We start from the raw sequence: 27,203 nt of genomic DNA, 5'->3' as shown, positions 1-27,203 counted from the left end.
GTTCACGTAGCCTGGTCTGTAATTCCTGTATATAGGAAGCAACAGAAGTATCACCTCCCACCAGTGATGTATAAACTGGGGAAAAAGTTTTAGCTTGGATAGGAGGGTGACCAAAAAGCATTTCATAAGGAGATATATGAAGTTCTCCTCTTGGTCTACTTCGTAGATAGAATAATGCCAATGGTAGAACATCAGGCCATTTCAAATGGGTTTCAGTACATAATTTGCCAATCATACTCTTAAGCTCTTTATTCATACGTTCGACTTGGCCTGAACTTTGTGGATGGTAGGGCGTGTGGAATTTTGGAGTCACTCCCAAGAAAGAGTAGATTTGGGATAAAATCGAATCAGTGAAATGTGTGCCTTTGTCAGAATCGATGCGGGCTGGTGGGCCAAAACGAGGTACTATCTCTTTAAGAAGAATTTTGGCAACAAAGGCAGCTGTGGCTCGGGGGCTGGGAAAGGCCTCCACCCACCGAGTGAGCTGATCAACTATAACAAGGCAAAATTTATAATGTCCTGCTTTTGGCATAGTAATATAATCAATTTGTAAGTGCTCAAAAGGTGTATATGCTAGAGGACGCCCTCCATAAGCTTTGGCCTTAAAAGCATACTGATTATAAGACTGACATGTGGAGCAGCCCGAGCAGATTCGAGATGCTGTATTAGTCACACCTGGTGCTATCCAGGTTCTCTTAATAGAGTCTACAATGCCTTGTGTACCAAAATGGCCTTTTCTGTGAACAGAGAGGCATACCTGGTGGTAGAATTTCCGGGGAAGAAATGGCTTACCTTCCGGAGACACCCAGATGCCATTGATCTGTTTCGCCTTAAATTTCTTTTTCCACTTTTCTACTTCAGAATCGTCATAGGTTAGGTTGGAAGGAATATCCTCAGAAGGTGAAAGGTTAAATACATGTTCAGGAGCTTCTAATGCAGCAAGCTTGGCTGCAGAATCGGCTCGTGCATTTCCCTTTGAAACAGGATCACTATTCCCTGTGTGGGCAGGGCAATGTACAACGGCTAGGGAAGAAGGCAGTTTTAGGGCATCTAAGAGGTCCTTGATAAGGTCCCCATTGGCAATAGCCTTGCCCGAGGATGTTAGAAAGCCTCGTTGATGCCAAATCATACCAATAAAGTGGCATATGCCAAAGCCATATTTCGAGTCAGTAAAAATGGTGGCACTCTTATCTTTAGCTATATTACAGGCCTGTGTAAGAGCCACAAGTTCAGCAGCCTGTGCACTAAAATGGGAAGGCAGAGAAGCTGCCCAGAGGGTGTCATAATCAGAAACTACAGCAGCTCCAGTAAAACGGGTTCCCTCTCTCATAAATGAGGAACCATCTGTATAGAGGACAAGATCAGGATTTTCTAAAGGTGTATCAAAAAGATCATCACGGGGTTTTTCAGCCATATCAACTAAAGAAGCACAGTCATGCAACGGTTCCCCCGAGAATGGTAAGTTAGGGAGTAGTGTTGCTGGATTAAGAACTGTGCAGCATTTTAAAGTGATATTCTCATTACCTAACAGGGTTATTTCATACTTAGCCAGCCTTTGATCAGAAAAGGCTTGTGTCCTGTGACGTAGTAAGAGAGCCTCCACTTCGTGAGGGCATTGCACAGTTAGAGGGTTACCTAGGACCAAATCAGAGGCTTTTTCTACCAAAAGCGCTGTGGCCGCCACTGCTCTAAGGCAAGGTGGCACTCCAGCCGCTACAGGGTCCAGCTGAATTGAATAGTAGGCTATAGGACGCTGGTTAGGCCCCAGTGACTGAGTCAGGACTCCAGAAGCCACCCCCCTTTGTTCATGCACAAAGAGAGTGAAAGGCTTACTATAATCTGGCAGTCCTAGGGCAGGTGCTGATAACAAGGCCCGTTTTAATTCTTTTATGGCTGAGAGATGCTGGGGATCCAACTGTAAACTGTCTGGAACAGAACTTTTTGTAAGAGCTATGAGGGGTTTAGTAATTTCACCAAAAGAGGGTATCCATTGTCTACAGTACCCAGCTGCTCCCAGAATGGCTCTCAACTGCCTCTTAGTAGTGGGGGCAGAGAGTTGTTGAATGGCCTGGACTCTCTTAGAAGAGACAGAGCGAGTTCCAGCAGCCAAAATAAATCCTAAATATTCTACCTGGGGCAAACACCATTGTACCTTTGTCTTGGAAACCTTGTGTCCTCTCTTGTGCAGCTCCAGCAGTAAGTGACGGCTATCTTCCCGACAAATTTCAGCATTAGGAGAGGCCAAAAGTAAGTCATCAACATATTGTACTAGTATGGAGCCCTTAAAGGTAATAGAGGCCAGATCCTGCTGTAAAATTTGGGAAAATAATGTGGGACTGTCTACAAATCCCTGTGGGAGTCTAGTCCAGGTCCACTGTCTATTTTTCCAGGTAAAAGCAAATAAATATTGGAAGTCCTCATGTACTGGTATGGAGAAAAAGGCAGAGCAAAGGTCTACCACTGTGAAACATGTAGATTCATAGGGAATCGATGAAATTATCGTAGCCGGGTTTGGAACTATGGAATGTCTAGGAATAACATAATTATTAATCGCTCTAAGATCTTGCACAAAACGATAAACAGGTTTACCATCTGGCCCAGGCTTGGGTTTTTTAACTGGCAAAATGGGAGTATTGCATGGAGAGTGATGACATGGAATAATAATACCCTGGCTTTTCAAAGCCTCAATTATAGGGGTGATCCCCGTGTCAGAACCCCAGTCAGTGGGTCAGGGAGTTAGCCCACCAATTCAATACTCGGGACTCAAGAAGAAAGGACAGGGCTCGGCACAGGATGCAGCAATTAAGTTGAGACCAGATGTTAAATGACATTGTTGGGGGCAGCTAGATGGCGCAGTGGATAAAGCACCGGCCCTGGATTCAGGAGTATCTGAGTTCAAATCCGGCTTCAGACATTTGACACTTACTAGCTGTGTGACCCTGGGCAAGTCACTTAACCCCCATTGCCCTGCAAAAAAACAAAACAAAAAAAAAAACAAATAAATGACATTGTCTCTTTTTCTCAGAGCAGAATCCCCTTGGCCCTGGGGTCCCAACAATGGATTATTCTTTTCTTCCCAACATAGCCGAAGATAAATTTTAACTCTGTCATCCTTCTAGAATTAACATGACTACAGAACAATGCTGAAGCACCTGAGTGACTCTTCCTATTATTCAGGTTGAATATCTTTAGAGACAGGGGCAGGGAGAGGGGAGTCAGTGGGAACCGTGAGATCTGAAACATCTGACTGTCACTCCCCTGTTTCCTCTTCCTTTGGTTTGACCTTGTTCCCCCTCCCCTTTTCCCCCTTGTTCCTGGAACACATATGCACGTCTCCATACATTGATCACGAGCTAAACGCACCCTGGGTGAGACAGGATTGGATGTTAGATTGTGTGCGTGGGGACTTCCCCTCTGACCAACATTCCTATAAAAGGTCAAGGCATGTATTAGCTGCCGCGGCTCAGGTATTGAGCTTGCCCATTCCTATGGGAATGTAATAAATCTGTCTCTGCTTGACTTGGTGGTCTCCTCGAGTTATTTGGGTAAACTGAGGCAGTTTGCTCCATACAGGCTCATGATCAGGGTATGGAGGTGTGAAGAAATGAGTAATTGTCTCCCTCAATGAGGATATAACTGTCAATCATACTCCTCCTGATCTGTTTTTAGGACAAAGGTCTCAGATCCCCTCCTCCCCCTCCAGCAAACAAAATCACATGGTTCAAGGAGCCCCAAATTTGTCTCAATAAGGTGCCCTCTTGAGCTATGTCCATATAAGGGAGGATTAAGGAATTGTCCCTGTATCACCAACCCCACCCATTGGCTAAGAACTCAAAGAATGATTATGGAAATTAGGGGTGGGAATACTGCCATTCTGAATAGCTAGTCTTTGTGCATAGATTGTAACCCTTGAGTAATTGGACCAATGAGGAAAAAGGGGAGGGTCCATTCATGTTAGGGACTAGAGGCTAAAACAGGCATTCAAGCCTCCATTCTTTGCACCCATTAGCTACACACTAGGGTGCCCCTTTCTCTCAAGAAGGAAATAAATGAGCCTTTGTCACATTGCTGCTGAGTTCCAGAGAATTATTGAGAAGAGGATAGTTTTTTCCTCACAGGAGGCATGCTCAGCTAGGTCTGAGGGCTGAGGGAGGGGAGGGGGAAAGGGCAGGTGATTTTGAAACCACCCCACCCATATGAGGAGGGGGCAGGTGGTTGTGAAACCCTATCCCAACCCTCCACCAATTTCCCCCATAACACGTGGCAAAGATACTGGAGTGATTTGCCATTTCCTTTTCCAGCTCATTTTACAGATGAGGAAACTGAAGCAAACAAGGTTAAATGACTTGACTAGGATCACACAGCTAGTATGTGTCTAGGTTCAGATTTGAACTCAGATGAGTCTTCCTGACTCCAGGCCACCTACTGTGCTGTGTAGCTGCCCACTACAATCCATTAGGGAAGGGTTATCCTTGGCACTTTGGAAACAGAGCAACTGACAAGGTCTAGACTGTCAGTTTAAATAGATTAGCACCTGATAGGCAATTCATATATTGCACTCACCTAAGCAAACTCCCTTGCTGAATAATTAACCCTGAGGCATACTGCTTTCTCTTAGGGGGTAAGGAAGACCACAAAAGCAAAAGGTCAGAAAGGGGCCATTGACACCTATATAAGACTTCTTAGAAAACTGTAAACTGTAAGGAATCATGCTAAAAGACTGGACTAAATTTTGCTATGGAGGGAGGGGAAAGCAAGTGGAAACTGAGTGCCAGAGAGAAGGAAGCAGGGTAGGAAAAGCAGTCTTTACTTCATCAATTTACCAGAAATAATATATTTTTTAATTTATTATTTTATTAATTGTATAGACTTATGAGAGTGAATGGTTAAAATGTTAATAATTCAGATTAAATTTAAAAGTATCTGAGTGGGATAGTGTGAGAAATCACACTTAAAAAAAACTTTATTCACATTCTCCCGAGAATGGGCTGCCCCCTAGTGGAACAGAGCAATGTGCAGGCTCACAGGCCTGTTTTTATAATGGCGATTTGGTGCTCCCTCCCGCCTAGGGTTATAATCTACATGCAGGCAATGGCCAGTCAATCAGGGCAGCAACCCCACCCCTCTCCACATGACTCTCTCATGGGAACTTCCTGTGGGAAGTTATTTGAAAAGGCCTATATTTAAATTAACTCCCACCTGGGGACATCAGCCTCTCAAGCACCTCTTTCTATTCCCACTGAATCTGAATTCACCTCTCTGAAGTTCCCCAGACAGTTTCAACTAACTTTGAGGGGGGGCCCATGTTCCTCACAGATATAGTGGACTTGAGTCAGTTCAGACTCTGAGGCTGGGGTCTGGAAACTACCCAGCCCCTAGTCCCTGGTATTGCTAAACCATTCTCTCCATATTCCACACACCATCCCTTCCCCCATTCTGTGGCCACACCTAATCTTATCTCCCTGAGGGGTGGGGGAGACTGGGAAAATGAGTAGTTGTCTCCTCTCAATGGGGATATAACAGTTAATCATACTCCTCCTGACCTGTTTTTAGGACAAAGGTCTCAGATCCTCTCCTCCCCCGCCCAGCAAACTAAATCACCAGGTTCTAGGAGCCCTGATCTCTATAAGGTCCACTCCTGAGTTATGCCCATATAAGGAAGAACTGATTAGGGACAGGAATACTAAATTCAGATTAGCTAGTTTTTGTGTGTAGATTGTAACCCTAATCGGACCAATGATGAAAAAAGGGAGGGTCCATTTGCGTTAGGGACTAAGGTTTAAAACAGGGCCTTTGAGCCCCCTTTCTTTGCACCCACTAGCCGCACACTAGGGTGCCTCCTTCTCAGGAGAAGGAAATAAATGAGCCTTTGTCACATCAATGCTGTGTTCCTGAGAATTATTAAGAGGATTGTTTCCCCTCACAGACTTCAGTTGCTTCTCCCTGAAATCGATCATGGTGTTGTCCATGCCTTTTCAAGTGCTCTTCAATCTTGCTTATTGCTCCTGTCCCCTTGTTTCTTGCCAAAGTCCAAATGACTAGGTCAGAGGAAGAAAGGAAGAAGCAGAAAGAGCATAATGTAAAGCAGAGATACCATATCTTTGATCTATTGTACAGGCCTACTGAAACCCAGATGAGGAGGGAGGGATTATTACCCTTTTCTGCAAGGATCTTCAGAAATTTTTCTCTTTTTCTCTTTCCCCTTTCTCCCTATTTGACTCTCTCTTCTTCTTTCTCCTCCGTACCTTTTTACTTCTTTCTCTGTCTTCTTCCTTTCTCCCTACTTCTCTCTCTCTCCTTCTCTCTTCCCTTTCCCCTCCCTACCTCTCTTTCCTTCTTTCTTTTTCTGTCCCCTCCCTTTCTCCCCACCTCCCACTCTCTTCTCTCTTTGTCTCTGTCTCTCCACTTCAGTACCAGAAGAAAACCATTAATAGAGAGAACAGAATAAGAGGCAGTGGGTTTTATATTCAATATATCCTTTGATCCTCACAACAATCCTATGAAGTATGCAGGGAAGTTATTATCATCTTCCATTTAGTGATAATGGAATAGAGATTCAGAGAGGTTTACCACGCAGCTGGTAAGTAGTAGAGTCAGGATGAGAACCCAGATCTTCACATTTCTCTTTCTCAGGAAATTGACTAAGGACAGAACAACCACTTCCTTTTTGGTATCACCTTAACCCAAGCTTAGATCACTCCTATCAGCTGCTAGTAGGAGCTGCTCACCAGAAACTTGTTCTCCCCAAAAACAGAAACAGAGTGAATCACAGTTATAAAGACAAGCACCCATTTTTTATTCTTCTCAGCAACTCAATTACATGTAATGCATGGGAAATCTCTCAATAGAGAGATTCCACCCAGTCACCTAGAAAGAAAGTATTTAAGCAGTTGAAAAGGGGTGGGGGTGGGAGTTGTACAGTCCCTGGATCAGTCAGGCAGGGATTAATTCATTCCCCACTTCCTGGTTTGCAACATGATGCTTTTAATTCTACTTGCACAATGCAAATCAGCCTGATAGCTCTCCCCTTGAAAGCAAACAATGTGATAAGAAGACTCAGAGAATACTTGCAGATAAGGAAAGTCCATGTAATCCCCAAATGGCTCAGGAATATTGGGGAGACCACAGATAATGATGTCTCTGGAAGGCTCAGGAGAAGCCTGCTTGCTTTGTGCTTCTATTGTTCTCAGGAATGTCTGACTATTTGCAAATCCATTCAGATAGATAACTTTCACCACAGAGGATCTTTAATGTGTTAGGCTAAACTGGCATACAGTTCCTCTGGAAAAATAAGGGAATTCCTAACAAATAACCATCAGAGACTAGTAGCCACATAATCCTAAAGTTAGACTCAGGGTCAGAGTTGCCAGGACATTGGACAAGAATAATTGAAGGATTTTCTAAACTCATGTAGTACTTGCCCTCCTCAAATTGCCTTGTGTGTTTATGTTATTGTATTATGTTCCTCCCCCTGCCTCTTAAATATAAATTATCTGAGGGCAGTGGTTATGTCATGGGGATAATGGGGTAAGGGATTTGGGGTCCTTAGGAATTCCTCTTTAAAAAATTACACCCTCTTGCACACAAAAACAGTTAGAATAAGATGGTAGTTTATTTGGAGGCTGAGGAAGGGAAAGGTAGGGAAGGGAAACCAAAAGAAATCCTTGGACTTCTCATGGGGAGAGAGGCATGGCACAAAGCATGTGGTTCTGAGATACCAATCTCCTCAAGCAGGAGACTGGCAGGTACTTTTATAGAGTACTGATGGAGGTGACCATCTGTCTGTGGAAAGTTCCTTTAGTGTGAGAGGATCATCCCCCACTAGTGGTGGCTGGAGGAGTTGGGTGAGGAGTGGCTGCAGATCTCCCAAGCCATCTCTTCAGGACACAAAGGAAGCAGCCACACCTAATCTTATCACCCCAGGGTTGGGGGAGACTAGAATGAAGGATGGGGGTCCTAAAACTATCTCAGTCTGAACTGGTTCCCCTTATCTCTCTAGGTGTATCTGTCATCTGGTTTAGTTTTTCAAGGAGAAGGTTCTTTGATGTGCCCCAGAGAACTTCTGGATTACTCTGGGCTCATAACAGTTATTTCATTTTTGCCTTTGTGCCTTCATGACTAGGACTGGACCTTGGGCAGAGTTAGTGCTTAATAACTGTTTGGTGCATTGAATGGAATTTCATCCCAATGCCTCTTAATTCCAGCACCTTTCTTCTGTTAATTGTTTTCAGTTTATCCTATACATAGCTTGTTTGTATATAGTTGCTTGTTTTCTTCTCTATTAGCTTGGGAGCTAAACAAGAGTAGGGCCTGTCTATTGCCTTTTTTTGTATCCCCAGCACTGAGCAGAATGCCTGGCATTGATGTGGGATGGAATTAGGGTGATCAGATTGATCGTGAAGTGTCCCAAAAGAATTACAAGACTAAGTGACTCAGTTTCCCAAGTTTTATTGCAATACTGTGAGTGACCACAAGGAGACCATTATTTAGGTGTCTCTCGAATAGGGAAAGAAAAGACAGTTATATTTATAATATTGATAAACTGATTATCAGTCTCATTATAATAATCTCTACCTTAGGGAGGTACAGGGGAGGGCTTATCCTAATTTGGAGTTCCTGGGGTCCCAAACCAACCCCAAAGGCAGGTACCTTTTTCCATGGAGGTGTGTTTTGGGGGTTTACACGTCATAAGGTGAATCTGGGGACAAATTTGGTCTTTTCTGTGCATGTTACCTCAACTTGCCAAGGTCAGAATGTTCATTCCCATGCCTAGTTTCTGGATATTTTCATTTATCAGTTAGGATTTTTGTAGCCTCTCTCTATGTCTTTGTTACAGTTAAGGTCTCTAATGACCTGCTTCTTTATGTTCTTGTTATGAGTGGTGATTAATGTGGGTAACAAGAACCTAGGCCCTGACTTGTATTAATGAAGGCCCAAGCCTTAAATTATCCATTAATCCCTTTTGGAGCTAGGGTCTGTAAGTTTTAACCCCTTTTGGAGCTCTGATCTAAATTAGAGCATGAGTCTTAGGTTTTTCTGTTAACTCCTTTTAGGTACCATTGATAGGTTATCTGTTAACCCTTTTAACCTCCTCAATCAGCATATAATATGTATTTAATGAGTGTTTTTTGACTGACCATACCACAATGTCTCCTATTCAAACTAAGGTAAAAATGACAAGTGATATCTTTTTTTTTGGGTCTTCATCTTTTTATTACATCCAAACAAAGGCCACAGAATTTCTGCCCTTTACCAAATGAAAAGTTTTACAAGAGAAACTGACCTCCAAGCCCCATCATTGTTAAGATGCCTGGAAATATGCTCCCACAGCAGGAAGTCATTTAGCATCATTACATGTAGCTCTCTTGGTATCAGGGAGGACCCTGCTTGAGAGATCCTTGGAATGCCCCATGTTTGTAAGCAACCCTCTTGCTTTAGTAACAAACACTGGTTCAGTCTACTTGGTCAATGAATTTCATGACCAGTTTGGAGTGGGATCCTGTCTACCCAGTCCCTTAGCCTGCCTGGGGAGGACATGACACCCAGACCTTTGCACCCAGGGCTGTTCCAGATTTCTTGGGCTCTGGATCATAAAGCCAGGGGCTTGCACATCTGCCCATCGCCACCATGGTTGCTGTCATTATCTCCCCACCTCAAAGCTGGGCTGGCCCTTTTCCTCCTCCTCTTCCACTGCCTCTTCTTTACTGTCACTGGACGGATGCTCTTGAGAATGGTTAGAGCCTCCCTTCTGCTGCTGCTGCTGCTCCTGTTTTGCCTTCTTAGCCTTCTCTTTCTTTTTTTTTTTAATTAATAAAGTATTTTATTTTTTCCCCGAAACATGTAAAGATAGTTCTCAACTTTTGTTTATACAGGCTTTCCAATTTCAGATTTTTCTCCCTCTCTCCCCTCCCTCCCCCATCCCCTAGACAGCATATAGGTTATATATATATATATATATATATATATATATATATATATGTGTGTGTGTGTGTGTGTGTGTGTGTGTGTGTGTGTGTGTGTGTGTGTGTGTATACACATAATAACATTAATCCTATTTCTCCATTAGTCATGTTATAAGAGAAAAATCAGAGCAATGATGAAAAACCTCAAAATAGAAAAAAAAAAACAGCACCCAAACCAAAAGAAATAGTATGGTTCATTCAGCATCTATACTCCACAGTTCTTTTTTTTTTTTTTCTTGGATTTGGAGATCCTCTTCTATCATGAGTTCCCTGGAACTCTTCTGTACCATTGCATTGGTGAGAAGAATATAGTCCATCACAGTAGATCAACACTCAATGTTGATGATACTGTGTACAATGTTCTTCTGGTTCTGCTCTTCTCACTCATCATCAGCCCACACAAGACCCTCCAGGTTTCTCTGAACTCCTCCTTCTTAGCCTTCTCTTTCAACTTCTGACACTTCTTCCGGTGTTTTGGAGTCTGCTCCTCAGCCGTTATTTTATTCCTCTGCAGTCTCTCCTGAAACTCTGCGTCCATTTTTTGCTTTTCAGCCATGGTGTCCATGAAGTCCTATCTCTGGTACTCCCTGCTGAAGATGTCCGTAGACATGAAACTCCACTGCCAGCACCAGCGCTCGAACCCATTGATGTAGGAGGTAAAGAAGGGGTTAACAGACAAACCTAAGACCCAAGCTCTGATTTAGATCTGAACTCTAAAAGGGATTCAGACCCCAGTTTAGACCCCAGTTCTGAAAGGGATTAATGGATAACTTAAGACTTGGTCCCTCATCAAAGTCAGGGCCTAGGTTCTTGTTAACTGGTACTTGGAGGTCTGGCTCCTATTAATTAAACCTATTAATCACCACCCACGACAAAAACATAAAGAGACAGGTCACAGAGACCCTAACTGATCAATGTTAATACCCAGAAATTATGCCTAAAAAAAGAAAGAGATCAAAAACACCAAGACACTCTGACCTTGGCAAGTTGAGGTTTGTTTTTTATGAACATGCGCAGAAAAGGCCAAATTTGTCCCCAGATTCACCTTATGACGTGCAAACCCCCAAAACACACCTCCATGGAAAAAGGTACCTACCTCGGGGTTGGCTTAGGAACCCAGGAAGTCCAAATTAGGATATGAACCCCCATGTACCTCCCTAAAATAGAGATTATTATAATGAGACTGATAATCAATTTATCCATACTATAAATATAACTGTCTTTTCTTTCCCCATTTGAGAGATACCTTTCCATTTCTCTGGTATTCTCCCTGTGGTCAACAGTTTTTCAATAAAACTTGGGAAACTGAGTCACGGAATCTTGTAATTCCTTTGGGATGACTCATGATCAATTTGATCACCTTAATTCCATCCCACATCACCATAACATCTCTGACAAATTCGGGAGGTCTTAGAGCCGAGCCCATTCATTTATTTTTTTCTGGAATAGGAACAGTCTTGTCCCGGTTCTTCGTGAGCGACTCCAGCTCGAGCTGCTGATCCTCAGCCCCGTTCTTGGGGATGACCAGGGGTTGCGGCTCTTGGGCCGTGGAACCCACATAGACGCCGGCAGCAGCAGCACCTGCATGTAGTGGACAGATGATATCTTTTTTTTGTTTTGGACAGATGATATCTTAAAACAGATTACAACCACTTGCTTTAAGATCTCATCCAGGGGGCAGCTAGGTGGTGCAGTGGATAAAGCACCAGCCCTGGATTCAGGAGGATCTGAGTTCAAATCTGGCCTCAGACACTTGACACTTACTAGCAGTGTGACCCTGGGCAAGTCACTTAACCCTCATTGCCCCGGAAAAAAAAAAAGGAAAAAAAAGATCTCATCTGCTTTAAAATATCACAGATCCGTTGAAGTCATCATTCAGAGCAGTCTCTCTTTCCCCCTAGCCTAATTAATGTGGGCTACTGACCAATCTCCAAGCTTTACTATGGAGTTCACTGAGTAGGGAGCACCATCTTTGAGAGGCAGAAATAAGTCTGGGAGCTTAACCTATTTTGCCTGGAAGGGAAGGATGGAGAGAGGGAGGAGCTTATGGGCCATCTCCCACTCCCTGTCTTTTCTCCTTCTCTCTTTTCTTTCATCTCCATCCTGTTCCTGAATGCCTCTGTGATACTCACTATAATCATATAGACACTACCCTTTTCCAAATTGGCTACTGCCAAGAGGTGCTAAATCTCTCATCAGCAGTAAGTCTCATTTACAGCAACATTTTAAAATAGTCTTTGTTGTCAGATCTAAACATTTAGAATAGTCAAAAGTAGCTTCTCATCAGAAAAAGACTGGTAATCCCTGGATGAGTGTATGACCTCTCCAGAAGAGTTTTCATCTTCTTCTTCTTCTTCTTTTTTTGGGGGGAGGGGGGGCAGGGCAATGAGGGTTAAGTGACTTGCCCAAGGTCACACAGCTAGTAAGTGTCAAGTGTCTGAGGTCGGATTTGAATTCAGGTCCTCCTGAATCCAGGGCCAGTGCTTTATCCACTGTATCACCTAGCTGCCGCCAGAGTTTTCATCTTAATAAGCATTAAAGCTTTAAATTAAAGGGAGAATACTCAAGTGGTAGTTTCAGCCAATGGATGAATCATTAATGTATACATTTGGTGTATGCCAGGTACTGGGCTAGGTAATCAAGGGATAAGTAAAATGGTCCCTGTACTCAAAGAGCTTTTATACACACACTCACACACATATATTTGGTAAGGAGCTTATATTCTAACATGGGAGATAACATGGACATATACACATATGCATATATATACATGTACACGTGTGTTTACATAGGTACACATACATGCAAAGCAGGTATAAGATAATGGTGGAGAAGGCACAAGCAATTGGGGACGAGGAGGAAAACCAGGAAAAACGTCCTGTAGAGAGTGGCTCTTAACCAGAGACTCAAAGAAAACCAAGGATTCTAACAAGGATTTGAATAGTTTAAGTATCCATAATTTCATTGGTTATGAATACAACAGAATGTAATTTTCTTGAAGGCAGAGACCGTCATTTTTGTCTTTATAGATCCAGCCTACATGTCACTTAATAAATTTAAGCGCTGCTAGGTGCTGAATAAGTTAAGTCAACAAACATTTATTTTTTGTGAGGCAATGAGGGTTAAGTGACTTGCCCAGGGTCACACAGCTAGTAAGTGTCAAGTATCTGAGGCCAGATTTGAACTCAGGTCTGAATCCAGGGTCGATGCTTTATCTACTGTACTACCTAGTTGCCCCCTCAACAAACATTTATTAAGCACCTACTGTGTGCCAGGCACTGAACTAAGTGCCATTCAGTCATTTCAGTTGTGTCCAATTCTTCAAGACTTCATTTGGGGTTTTCTTGGCAAAGATACTGGAATGGTTTGCCATTTCCTTCTCCGGTTCGTGTTACAAATGAGGAAACTATGATAAACAGAGTTAAGTGATTTGCCCAGGATCATACAGTGTCTGAGTCTGGATTTGAACTCAGGAAGATGAGTCTTCCTGACTCTCGGCCTGGTGCTTTGTTCACTATCCTGCCAAGTGTTAGGCCTATTGAATAAATGAATGAACGAAGGAACGAACGAATGAATGAGTGAATGAATGAATGACTAAGTTGATCATAACCTCAGATTTAACAGATAGCTTTAAAGAGCCACTGTGACAAACCTAGTCATGAACATTTCTGAACTTAGGTAATTTGATCCCTAGACAACAGACAATCTGTTGCTGAGTTGGTACTTGAAGCCTTTCTGCTTTGCTAGAACCTGTCAGACCTTGCACTTTCCTGGCATGGTCTTTGAGAACCCAAGGGCGCAGTCACACTATAATGGAATGGTAAAGTAGAACTTAAGTGGAGCATAATTATCATTATTATTCACTTTAATTTAGTTCAACAAACATTATTATTATGTAGAAGGTAGTGTGATTTAGTTTGCTGTGGGAGAAGCAGGACAAAGGTCTTCATATCAACAGTGTTGGCCATTTCTTTGCTAGGAAGAAAACAAAAAAGACCCATTTCCCCCATTCCCATGATCTTCTTCCTTGTTTTGCTCCTTTTGTAGACCCTTGGCATGATAAGGATTGAATGCAATCTCCTTACCACAACTCCACCATACTTTTTTATGGTTTTGCTAACTGGAATTCCTGTTATTATCTATAGGCACCCATACTAGCACCAGAGATATGAGAGGAGTTAAAAGGAGTTTTATGACCATAATTCAAAGAAGTTTCAACAAAGAGGCCATAGTGTGTCAGAGTTCAGTTCACAAAACCAACTTAAATGCCTCTAGCTTGTTAGTTGACTGGGTCTGACTCTTTAGAATCTAAATTATGAAACAGCTAAAATGGCCTCTAGAATTCTGATAAAAGAGAGAGAGAGAGAGAGAGAGAGAGAGAGAGAGAGAGAGAGAGAGAGAGAGAGAGAGAGAGAGAGCTTTGCTTTATGGAGTAAGATGCCACCTAGAAACATAGACAAGTAAATGGTAGTAGAGGAAAGCAGCTATTCACTGAAGATACTCAACAGAGAATGGTAGCTTGGTGGGGAGTTTTTTTGGGGGGGACCCAACAATGGCAGAGAAAACAGATCATCAAATGACTCCAGCTCTGCAGAAAAGTAGGTCACAGGCCAGTGGCATCACCAGAAGACCAGCAGCAATGTGGGGGATCAAGGAGCAGTGTTGGAGGCAAAAAAAGAATTCCATTGGTTATACTACATTAAAAACATGAGCTGTCCTGGCTGAATACATCCCCAATCATATGTATTTTTCTATATCAATGCCCCTTAATCAATTTTCCTGGACATTTATGTGCCCTGGTCATACATGTTCCTTTCACGTGTCACCTTTCCCACTAATGGTATAGGGACCTGCAGGAGAGTATAATCACATATGTCTGGGAGAAATTGTTCTAGTCATCTATTTTGCTATTCTGTTTGAATCAATTTCTACTCAGGAATAGTGTATTCTTTGGTAGGCTGACAAATAACAACAACAAAAACACTGAACAAGTTTTGAGTGGATACTGATCAATACTGATCAATATCCTGGCTGCAATTCTGAGTAACTTACAGGGGACTTACATTTATTAAGGAAATTAGTCCTATAATTATTAATAAAATTATTATTATTATCAATAAGACCAGTCTCATTTGTAGGTTAAAGGCTAACAAGAATAATGTATTGCAAATATAGCATCCTCTATGTGCTTACTCCCTTAACTCATTCTGGCTCTGACAGGTTGGCTCCCCTGAGAAATAACTGCTGCCTTAAATTCTAGGGATAACCCCAGAGAGTCTTTCCTCATAATACTGTAGTTCATGAGCCCCTATTGTATGCTCCCCATTAAAAATCAGATAGTAGATTTAATTAGCTTTCTAGAAAAGGCATTTACTAAAATGGCAAAGCAAGAACACTAGTTACAAATTATTTCTCCAAAACTTGAAACATGCCTTCCTACAAATACATATAGAGTTTGTGGGGAAAGTGAACTTAAAGTACAATGATAATGAGTTATATATGTGAGTACTTTCCAACTCCTGTCCCTGGAAGTCCTTTTCTCCCTTAATGGAGTCCTCATGAAGTTCTCTTTAGGTGTAGTTCTCTACTAGCCTCCAGAGGTCAACATCTTTTTTGAGTCCACAGCTGGCACTTTTCTCTAAGAATTGTCTTTCGTCATCCATAACAGGCATTTCTACTGATATTTGCTACTACTGCCTCTGGTGGACACTGCTACTGTTTCCATTCTGCTTTGACTGCCAAAAATACTTCCAGTGGGATAGATGGATCACCGAACCTCATAAGGTCACTGTCTGGATGCATTCATCTCAAGGCTATTAGTCACCTACTCAGAGAATCAAATATAAAGGATACAGACTGGGCCATGTGTTCATCATCACCATTAGCTAGGTGTGGGGAAAAGTAGGTGCCTATCCTCCACCCAGGAAAACAACTCAAAGACTCAAAAACAACTTCAAAACTGGGAAGTAGAAAGAGAAAGATGGTGTGTGTGCATGCATGCGAGCGTGTGTGTGTGTGTGTGTGTGTGTCTGTCTGTCTGTCTGTTTTTCTCTCTCTCTGTCTCTGTATCTCTTGGCACACTGAATTTGGATTCAAATTCTGTCTCTAGCCAATTAAAAGATTTCATCATTACAGAGTTCTAGTCCCTTAGTCCCACAGGACCACAAGCATGCTGCCCCCAAATTTCCATTTGGTCACATGAACTGGAAGCAAGCAGGAAATACCTGTGTGTGGTTGAAGGCTTGGTCTCCCTAGGCTAGTCCACATCCATTACACAAACAATGCAGAACCATGAAGTGGCATGAAGTAACATAAATACCATTCAGGGGGCCAAACTAAATCCATCTGTAAATATTGCTTAATATGAAAAAGTATCTTGTTTGGGACAAACTGCCTCAGTTTATTCAAATAACTCAAGGAGACCACCAAGTCAAGCAGAGACAGATTTATTACATCCTCATGAGGACAGGCAAAACCCAATTACACATTGAAGTCTTGCAAAGATATGCCCAATCCTCTAGGTTTTTATAGTAATCTTGAAAAGGACTGTCCCCACGTACACCTAGGGTGGATGAGCTCACAATCTAACATCCAATCCTGTCTCACCTAAGGTGCGTACCCAGCTCGTGATCCATGTATGGAGACATGTCCAAGAACAAAGGGGAGAAGGGGAAGGGGTACAAGTCCGAGGGATGTCAAAGAAAGAGGGAGGCAGAAATCACTCCCTTATCTGATTGCAATTTATCATGACAGGGACTGGGGTTTGACATGTGAGAGGAGTAGGCCGACTAGGAGACATGATTTTTATTACAGGCCATAAACTAAGGTATAGCTGGCATGTGGGAACTAAGCAGAAGTAAAGTAAATAGTGCTAATTGGTAGAACTGTGACAAGTAATAAAACTTACTGGGGGACTGGATATCTCCCAGACCCCATCCCCAAAGTTTACAGAACTGTCCCAAGTCCATTATTTCAACAATAAGACTTAAAGGAGACAGTGAGAATTTGATAAGCAATTAACTTTTAGGCAAAGCAAGAGGCTAGCTATTCTGGGGGGGGGCTAGGTATCTTTCATACTCCATCCTCAGAGTTTAATCTGACTCAAATCCATAATTGTTCCACACATATCTGTACTATTTTTTTTTTACCCTTCTAACAAGGGATTGTCCCTGAATTTCCAGCCAGTCTAAAAGTATTATTCTATTGGCATCCTGTATGTAATATACACCCATGTGTCATGATCATACTCTGTGTTTACATATACCCACAATGACAAAAGGATCATTTGTGGCTTTTTTTGGGGGGGGCAGGGCAATGAGGGTTAAGTGACTTGCCCAGGGTCACACAGCTAGTAAGTGTCAAGTGTCTGAAGCTGTATTTGAACTCAGATACTCCTGAATCGAGGGCCAGTGCGTTATCCACTGCACCACCTGTTTTTGGTGAAATCTGGAAAGCTCCTGGGGAGTAAGGACCTTCTCCCAATCATCTTTATATTTCATTCAATCCCCAGTACCAATGCCTTGCACATAGTTGGTACTCAGTAAATATTTTTAATTATATTTTTTTTTCTCCCTTTTCCACCATGAACAAAAACAACAACCACAAAGAAAAACAAAATTTTTATAACAAGTACTAAAGCTAAACAAAACCATTCCTGCGTTGGCCGTGTCCAGAATAATTATCTTATTTTGCATCCTGACTCTATCACCTCTCTGTTAGAAAGTGTGGGACATGTTTTGTCATCAGTCCCCAATAGATATTAGTTGAAGGACTGAATAGATGGATGAATGATCAGGATAGAGAACAGCAAAGATCTGTGTCCCAGTGTAGTGCCAAGGCATCTGGGAGTGGGAATGAGAGTGGAATGGAGAGAGAAGGGAGTGTCTTTCTTACAGAACTCAAAGATTTCTGAGTTGCCCCAGCTTTGTGTAGTCCAGTGGATAGCAAGCAAGAGGCAGCCAGACAAAGAGAGGGAATCCAATATCTTTTGATTAATGAGAAGGTGGACTCTTTGGAAGGGCTCTGCATAATTAATAAGCTGCACTGTGGTTGGTAAGGACATGCTCTGCTGATTGAAGCTGTCTAGGTTCAATATAAGATGGGTTTTCTTCTGGAACCTGCTCCCTTGAATGCACCTTCAGAAGATGCTGCCTTTATAGACTTTTGGAAAAGCAGTGTGCTACAGCCACCAAGGCAGAGAAAAATTGCCTCTGTTATTAGTATAAGTTTTAGCCACATTTGAGAAGGGAACAGAAAAGGTCTTGGCATAAACATCTTTATTTATTTTTATTTTATTGTGACATACAATAAAATTTTATACACATATCCAACATAGATATAATATATATACTACATATATTATGTATATTTTCTATTTTATTACATTTCCATATACCTAGATATATTTTAGCACATATAACTTAGTATCACCAAAAAAACAAAACAAAACAAAACAATAAAGTATAGGGGGCAGCTAGGTGGCACAGTGGATAGAGCACTGGCCCTGGATTCAGGAGTACTTGAGTTCAAATCCGGCCTCAGACACTTGACACTTACTAGCTGTGTGACCCTGGGCAAGTCACTTAACCCCCATTGCCTCACCAAAAAACCAAAACAAAACAACATATAACTTAGTATTTTAAAACTGTCATGGGGTGCAGAGCACCCCAGAAATTCTCTGGAGCACATCAAGGAAACTTCTCCTTGAGAAACTAAACCAGAGGACAGATAAGGCCTAGAGAGATAAGCTGAACCAAATCGGACTGAGCTAGCTTTGGATTCCTACTCTTCATTCTGGTCTCCCTTACCCTGGGGAGATAAATTTGGGTGTGGCTGTGGCCAATTCCTCTAGTCACTACCAGTGGGGGATGGTCCTCTACCCCTCACCCAATTCCCCCAGCTACCACCAGTGGGGGATGGTCCTCCCTCACGGGCAGATGGTCCACCCCCATCAGTCCTCTATAAAAGTACCTTCCAGTCTCCTGTTCGAGGAGATTTGGTACCTCTGAGCCATGTGCTTTGTGCCTATCTCCCCATGAGAAGTCCAAGGATTTCTTTCATGGTTTCCCTCCCCCCACCCTTCCCTTCCCTTGCTCCTAAATAAACTACCACCCTATTCTAACTACTTTTTGTGTGCAAGAGGGTGTAATTCTTTAAAGAGGAATTCCTAAGAACCCCAACCCCTGATCCACCCCGTACCCCATTTCCCCCATTACAAAACCTTCCTCTTCCTTTTTTTTTATAAACAGGCAGTTTTCTTTTTTGAAAAATACAGGTAAATAACATATATATATATATATAAATTTATATAAATAATATATATGACAAATTTGTTGAAATATAATTACTATATAAATAAAACCTAAATAACTCATATATGCACAACACATATATTTATGTGTGTGTATACAGATACATATACACATCCTGTAGCCTTCCCAGCACACCCCTCCCCCACCTTTTTTTCAGATTAAACATTTTTATTTATATTTTTCTGTTCCAATCTCTATTCCTTCTTTCCCCCTCCCTCCTTCTCAAGGCAGTAAACAATCTGATATAGATTATACATATGTGATCATACAAAATATTACCATATTTGTCACAAAGAAAGAATATGAAAATAGCATGTTTCAGTCTGTTCCATCAATATCAGTTCTTTCTTTGGAGGTGGATAGTATGTTTCATCAGTATTTTGGGGGGATTGTCTTGGATTATTGTATTGTTGAGAAAAGTCATCATTCTCAGTTCTTCATCAAACAACATTGCTGTCTCTGTGTATAGTGTTCTCTTGGTTCTGCTCATTTCCCAATACATCACTTCATATATGTCTTTCCAAGCTTTTCTGAAGTCGTCCTGTTTGTCATTTCTTACTGCACAGTAATATTTCATTACCATCATATACCACAGTTTGTTTAGCAATTCCCCAATTGATGAGCATTCCTTTGATTTCCAATTTTTAGCCACCACAAAAAGAGCTGCTATAAATATTTTTGTACAAATAGGTGTTTTTCTCTTTTGGGGGATGTCTTTGGGTTATAAACCAAGTAGTGGTATTGCTGGATCAAAGGGTATGCACAATTCTATAGCCCTTTGGGCATATTTCCAAATTGCTCTCCAGAATGGTTGAATCTTTTCACAACTCCACCAACAGTGGATTAGCATCCCAGTTTTCCCACAATCCCTCCAACAAGCAATATTTTCTGTTCTTGTTATGTTTGCCATTCTAATAGGTGTAAGGTGGTATCTCAGAGTTGTTTTAATTTGCATTTCTCTGATCAAGAATGATTTAGAGCATTTTTTCATATGATTATTGATAACTTTGATTTCTTTGTCTGACAACTGCCTGTTCAAATCCTTTGACCATTTATCAATTGGGGAATGACTTGTATTTTTAAAAATTTGATGCAGTTCTTTATATATTTGAGAAATGAGGTCTTTGTCAGAGATATTCGTTTCAATAATTCTTTCCCAGTTTTCTATTTGCCTTGTAATCTTGGTTACATTAATTTTGTTTTTGCAAAAACAACCACCACCACTCTGTCACACTTTAGTGACACTGTTCCCATTATTTCACTTCTCTGGGCCTTAGTTTCCCCATCTGTAAAATGAAGGAGTTGGACTAGATGGACTTTAAAATTTCTTCCAGTTCTCATTCTTTGGTCCTATAACAAAGCCCACTGTTTTGCAAATATTAGTACTCTCTCCTCCCCCAGCCCCAGCTCCAGCCCCTTCCCTTGTCCTCTGTCCCCTACCACTGGAGGATTCTCTATGCCTGCCTTTGTGTAAATCCTGGGCTGCCCCCACTGACTCCAGCAACCTTTCTCTATGCATTGGCTGATCTGGAGCAGCTGTTCATTCATGGGGAACACTGGCTGTCTCCATAACAACCACAGCTCACTTGTGGCCTCCTAAAAGCTGGAGTGGTGGTGTTTGGGTATCACTGCCAGGTGCTACCACCTTGTGCATGGCTTTTTATCTGGATCTCCCTCACCTGCAAACACCTGTGCAAAGGATGCAGCTAAAAGGGGCTGTTGCATTAGGATTTCGAAGCTGCCATGCAGGGCATAAAAGACATTGCTTTTCTTATAAGGCTTAGTGATCAGTACAGATGCAAGCTTGCCATGTCTAGCCTGAAGAAACTGCTTTGTTAAATATGTGATTTATGGTTTCACTGTTGACCTTTATTTTCTGGGCACTGTTTGGTGTCTCAGAGGAAAGTGTTTATTCTCAATGTCAGGAGATGCAAAGACAACTTAGTCATCCTTTGGGTTCTCATTTAATTTTGTAATAATAAAAACCAGATCCCTTTTTTTAAGCAATATCTAGCAAAATTTGGAATTTTTATTTATTTATTTATTTATTTATTTATTTATTTATTTATTTATTTATTTATTTATTTATTTCAGGGCAATGGGGGTTAAGTGACTTGCCCAGGGTCACACAGCTAGTAAGTGTCAAGTGTCTGAGGCCGGATTTGAACTCAGGTACTCCTGAATCCAGGGCCGGTGTTTTATCCACTGCGCCACCTAGCTGCCCCTGGAATTTTTTTTTAATTGATCCTTAAGGTCATAGTATTATAGCTTTGGATCTAGAAGAGACTTTGAGGATCATTTTGTCTGACCTCCCCATACCCCTTATTTTACAAATGAGGAAACTGAGGTTTGTTGTTGTTCAGTAGTTTCAGACTTTTCATGACCCCATTTGGAGTTTTCTTGGCACACTTATCAGATTGGCTAATGTGACAAAAAAGGAATAAATGTTGGAGAAGCTGTGGGAAGATTGGACCACTAATGCATTGTTGGTGGAGTTGTGAACTAATTCAACTATTTTCACCTTTGTTTTTTTGTTTGTTTTTTTCTTTCTTGTGGTTTTCCCCTTTTGTTCTGATTCTTCTTTAACAGCATGACTAATGTAAGGGAGGGAAGAGAGGGAGGGAGAAAAATTTAGAACTCAAAATCTTACAAAAATGAATGTTGAAAACTATTTTTACATGTAATTGAAAATAATAAAATAAAATACTATTAAAATGAAAAAAAAGGAAAGACCAGAACTGCCCAGGAACTCCCCCTTCTCTTACTAGAAAGCTTAATTATGGAATTCCTAAACTAGGTATTGCTAGAAAGGCAAACCCCTATCTTTAGAAAATTTGATCCTCAAATGCTTGAATTTGGGGTTCCTAGATAAGAAAGGCCAAGGTTAATACTGCCCAAGAATCCACCCATCTCTCTTTAAAAGACTGAACCCCTGGGGCAGCTAGGTGGCACAGTGGATAGAGCACCAGCCCTGTATTCAGGAGGACCTGGGTTCAAATCTGGCCTCAGACACTTGACACTTACTAGCTATGTGACCCTGGGCAAGTCACTTAACCCCAATTGCCTCACCAAAAAAATAAAAACAAAACAAAACAAAAAAAAGACTGAACCCCTGAACTTTTATCTGAGAACTCTTGTCTCAAGCTATGTGGTGGGTAAGGGATCATGAAACTCTTGTGCCACAAGGCAGTTGTTAGTGGTTTCCCAGAGTTGGAAAGCAAAGGAATCCCCAGGGGCCCAGGTCTGCTCCTCACTCTGTTGTTCTCTGACTCATGCTCAGAAAAAGAAAAAAAAGATGAATCTTCAACAAAGACTTTTAAGCTTGTTTATACATAGGTGCTTGCTTATTGTCTCCTCCATTAGATCGTGAGCTCCTTGAGGGCAGAAGTTGTCTTTCACATTTTTTGGGGGGTGGGGCAATGAGGGTTAAGTGACTTTCCCAGGGTTACACAGCTAGTAAGTGTCAAGTGTCTGAGGTTGGATTTGAACTCAGGTCTTCCTGAATCCAGGACTGGTGTTTTATCCACTGCGACATCTAACTGTCCCCAGAAGTTGTCTTTTGCTTTTCTTTCAACCCCCAGCACTTAGCACAGTGCCTATCACAATTGTTGTTCAGTAATTTTTCCATCATTACCTACTCTTCATGACTCCATTTAGTTGTGTTTTTTTTCTTTTTGGCAACAATACCGGTCTGGTTTGCCATTTCCTTCTCCAGCTCATTTGACAGATGAAGAAACTGAGGCAAATAGGGTTAAGTGACTTGCCCAAGGTCACACAGCCAGTAAGTATCTGAGGTTGGATTTGAACTCAGGAAGATGAGACTTCCTGACTCCAGGCCTGGCACTTTATCCACTGTTCCACATAGCTGTCCTACCTGTCAAAAACTAGGCATTTAAGGGGCAGCTAGGTGGCACAGCGGATAGAACTCTGGCCCTGGAGTCAGGAGGACCTGAGTTCAAATCCGGCCTCAGACACTTAACACGTACTAGCTGTGTGACCCTGGACAAGTCACTTAACCCCAATTGCCTCACTAAAAACAAACAAACAAACAAAAAACAAAAAAATAAACTAGGCATTTAATAAATAAATGCTTATTATCTGATTGACTAAGACTCAGAGAAATTAAGTGACTTGCTCAGACACTAGGTAGTATGTGGCAGTTATATAGAGGTAGTAAATAAAGGTAGTCAGTGGCAGAGTTGGGATTCACATTTAGGGCCTCACCCTATGATCTGGAGGAGCAGATTGGATTTTTCTTTGTATACTCCAATTGAGCTTGCAGTTGGTTTTCCCTGGTCGGATACCCCTCTACTGAGGATTTGATGTCTGTGAGTTTATAAAGTAGAAAGACTCTTCAGGAGGTCATCTAGTTGAAATCCCAAGACCTCTAGGAATGCACATACACAGAAATAATCCCAGATGGTAAAGAGGGAGCTACAGTCCACAAGAAATAAAGGACAGAGAATGGACACCTACCTGCTTTCAGTGAGTCCAAGTGTCTTGCCTAGGAAGAATTACACCCCAAGACACAGAAGGAACTTGCAGGCATGATTCATCATCAAGCTCTGCCAGTAATCATGGAGTACACAGAGGGAAACCAAAGATGAGCCTATGTCCTGATTTTCAAAAAGGGAGTTCTGACTGGCCTTACCTATCTACAAGTAGTATGGTGCAGTAGAGAGTTCCAGAAGACCTAGGCTGAAGTCCCAACTCTGCCATTTCTTAACTTTGTTATGTTGGACAAGTCATTTAACTTCTCTGAGCCTCAGTTTCTTCATCTGTCGAATGGGAATCAAGGGATCATAAATTTAGGACAAGAAATGAAATCACTATCCTGTCTAGAAAATCATTATGAGGATCAAATGCAATAATGGATGTGAACATGCTTTATGACTATAAATTGTTGTATAAATATAAAGGATTGTTTTTTGTTTTTTTTTGCAGGGCAATGAGGGTTAAGTGACTTGCCCAGGATCACACAGCTAGTAAGTGTCAAGTGTCTGAGGCTGGATTTGAACTCAGGTCCTCCTGAATCCAGGCCCAGTGCTTTATCCACTGTGCCACAAGGATTGTTGTTATAAAAACAACAAAAGCAACAACAACAACAACAAATTCAGGACCTTGGATTTCAGCTTCAGCACTCCAAATTCAGCATCTATCACACCATTTCCTATGTTATATTTCCTTTTTTTTTTAGTGAGGCAATTGGGGTTAAGTGACTTGCCCAGGGTCACACAGCTAGTAACTGTTAAGTGTCTGAGGCTGGATTTGAACTCAGGTACTTCTGACTCCAGGGTCGGTGCTCTATCCACTGCACCACGTAGCTGCCCCTATATTTCCTTTTAAAATAGGTATCTATCTATCTATCTATCTATCTATCTATCTATCTATCTATCTATCTATCTATCTATCTAATCTATCTGTAACCTATATTGGATTGCTTGCCATCTCGGGGAGGGAGGGATAGAATTTGGAACTCAAAATAACAACAAGAAACACAAACGAAAGTTAAAAATTGTTTTTACATGTGATTTGGGGGGGATAAAATATTATTTTTTAAAATAAGCAGAAGTTAATACTTGAGAACACCCATTCCCTCTGTTAATACCAAATATGTACTGATGCTTATGCAGACGGATAAGGGATACACTGCTTATTTGGGGAAAACTTCAGGTAGCAGTGAGGTCTGTAGATGGGAGAAAGAGGGGAAAGAAGAAAAGACTGAATTCATACGGAGTGCCAGTGGAGAGACCATTTCTGGGTGACCATTTGTATTTAAAGGATGTTGGCAAGCCAGTCATAGAAAGTTAGGGACTGTCTGTGCTCATCCTACTCTACTGATAAGCTTTAAATTACATGCTTGTAGCTCAGGATATCTCCCAAAGAATCAGTATCAGGATATCTCCCAGAGCCATCAGCATCAGGGCACATCCCAACTCGACCATTGGATGTCTTGAAGGCACATGCCTTGTCAGAAAGTAGGAGGCCAGAAATATGCATGGAACAAAAGCCTTCCAGGGTGATGATACATCTCAATAGTTAATCAGCCACATGTCTGCTATCAGGTTTTTGATATATGGCAACAGGGAGAGATAACACAAAAAAATCCTGTAATAGGAATCTATATTCCCATTACTAACATTTCAAACTATCAGATAATCAGATAAAAAGGAAGGAAAGATGAAAAAGGAAAAAGAAGTCTCGTGGGGTTTTTCTTGCTACTAGCCACAGATTTAATTAAATTCCATAACCATGAACAACATAAACACATAAGAAACTAGATATTATCTCCTACCATCATGTAATAATAGGCAAAGTGATTTGGCCTTGTTACAAAATGGAGCAATTTTCTTTCAAACAAAAAAAGGCTTTTTTTTTTTTGAAAGGAGAGTGTCAAATGTAGCTTGAGGAAGTGAGGGATCTCAGTGTGTATTTAGCACAGGGCTTGGGCTGTTTGCTACAAGCCAAACATTTTTAATTAGTCTTTTGCAGCTTTTACCCGCCTCTCACCCAATACATCTTCAAATAAAGCTTTCTTCCCAAAGGAATCTCTTATAACAAAAACCCATCTATTCATATTTAACACAGTCTAGTTACACTGCAGGAAACCTGACAAACATGCATTTAAATAATTCGTGGTAAGGAGGGCATGCTTACCATTGGTAGGCAGGCATCAGGAACTGGGAGCAAAACTTTCCAGGCTATGGAGCCCCAATTAATTTTTTCCTTTTTTTTCTTTTTACATATTTATTATTTTTTAGCATCCATTTAAAAAAAATTTTGAGCTCCAAATTCTCTACCTTCCTTCAACCCCTTCCCCATTCATTGAGAAGGCAAGCAATATAATATCATTATACATGCAAAATATTCCCATGTAGCCATGTTGCCCAAAAAATGGCAAGAAAAATAAAGTTAAAAAAAATTATACTTCAATTTGCACTCAAGAGTTCATCAGTTCTTTCTCTGGAGGTAGATAGCATTTTTCATCCTGAGTCCTTAAAAACCCAATTCTTTTTTTTTTTTTTTGTGGGGCAATGAGGATTAAGTGACTTGCCCAGGGTCACACAGCTAGTAAGTGTCAAGTGTCTGAGGCCAGATTTGAATTCAGGTCCTTCTGAATCCAAGGCTGGTACTTTATCCACTGTGCCACTTGTCCCCCATTTTCCATTAATAAGGCCTTAAATGGAAAATGTAAAAGGGAACTTTGATATCATTCTTTAGATTTAAGCCATGTCCTTGAAGGTGTGATATGTGAAAATCCTAAAGATAGTTCATGTTAATGAATAATTATAGGTACAGGGACTGGAGCTTCAATTTTACTGATAAAGGCAGGGATATGCTTATTAATATTTAACAAATGGCTCTCTGAGTGAAAAAATGTAAACTTAGTCCACTTTCAAATTTAATCTGTATTATTAACATTTTCTTCTTCACTTTCTTAAGTCTAGAATTTGACACAATTTGAACCCAGATTTTCCCAGCTCCAAGTCTGGCTGGTGCTCTATCTACTGTGCCATGCTATTTATTCAGTTGTTCCAGTTGTGTTTGACTCTCCATGACCCCATTTGGGATTTTCTTGGCTAAGATACTGGGCTGGTTTGCCATTTCCTTCTCCAGCTCATTTTACAAATGAGTAGGCTGAGAAAAACAAGGTTAAGTGACTTGCCCTGAGTCACACAGCTAGGAAGTGTCTGAGGCCAGATTTGAACTGATGAAGATGAGTTTTGCTGACTCTAGGCCTACCACTCTACTCTATCCATTTTGCCACCTAACTGCCCATCTACTGTGCCATACTGCCCCTCAATAATAACACATCAATTTAATACATTAATATTTTCAGATTACTTTACACAAATTGTCTCATTTGATCCTATGAACAACCCTGTGATATAGGTGCTCTTGCTATCCTCATTTTCCTGATGTAGAAACT

Source organism: Dromiciops gliroides, chromosome 1 (genome assembly GCF_019393635.1).
Source record: "Dromiciops gliroides isolate mDroGli1 chromosome 1, mDroGli1.pri, whole genome shotgun sequence".
Lineage (NCBI taxonomy): Eukaryota > Metazoa > Chordata > Mammalia > Microbiotheria > Microbiotheriidae > Dromiciops > Dromiciops gliroides.
The sequence above is the reverse complement of the archived record's forward strand: the minus strand, read 5'-3'. Positions refer to the sequence as shown.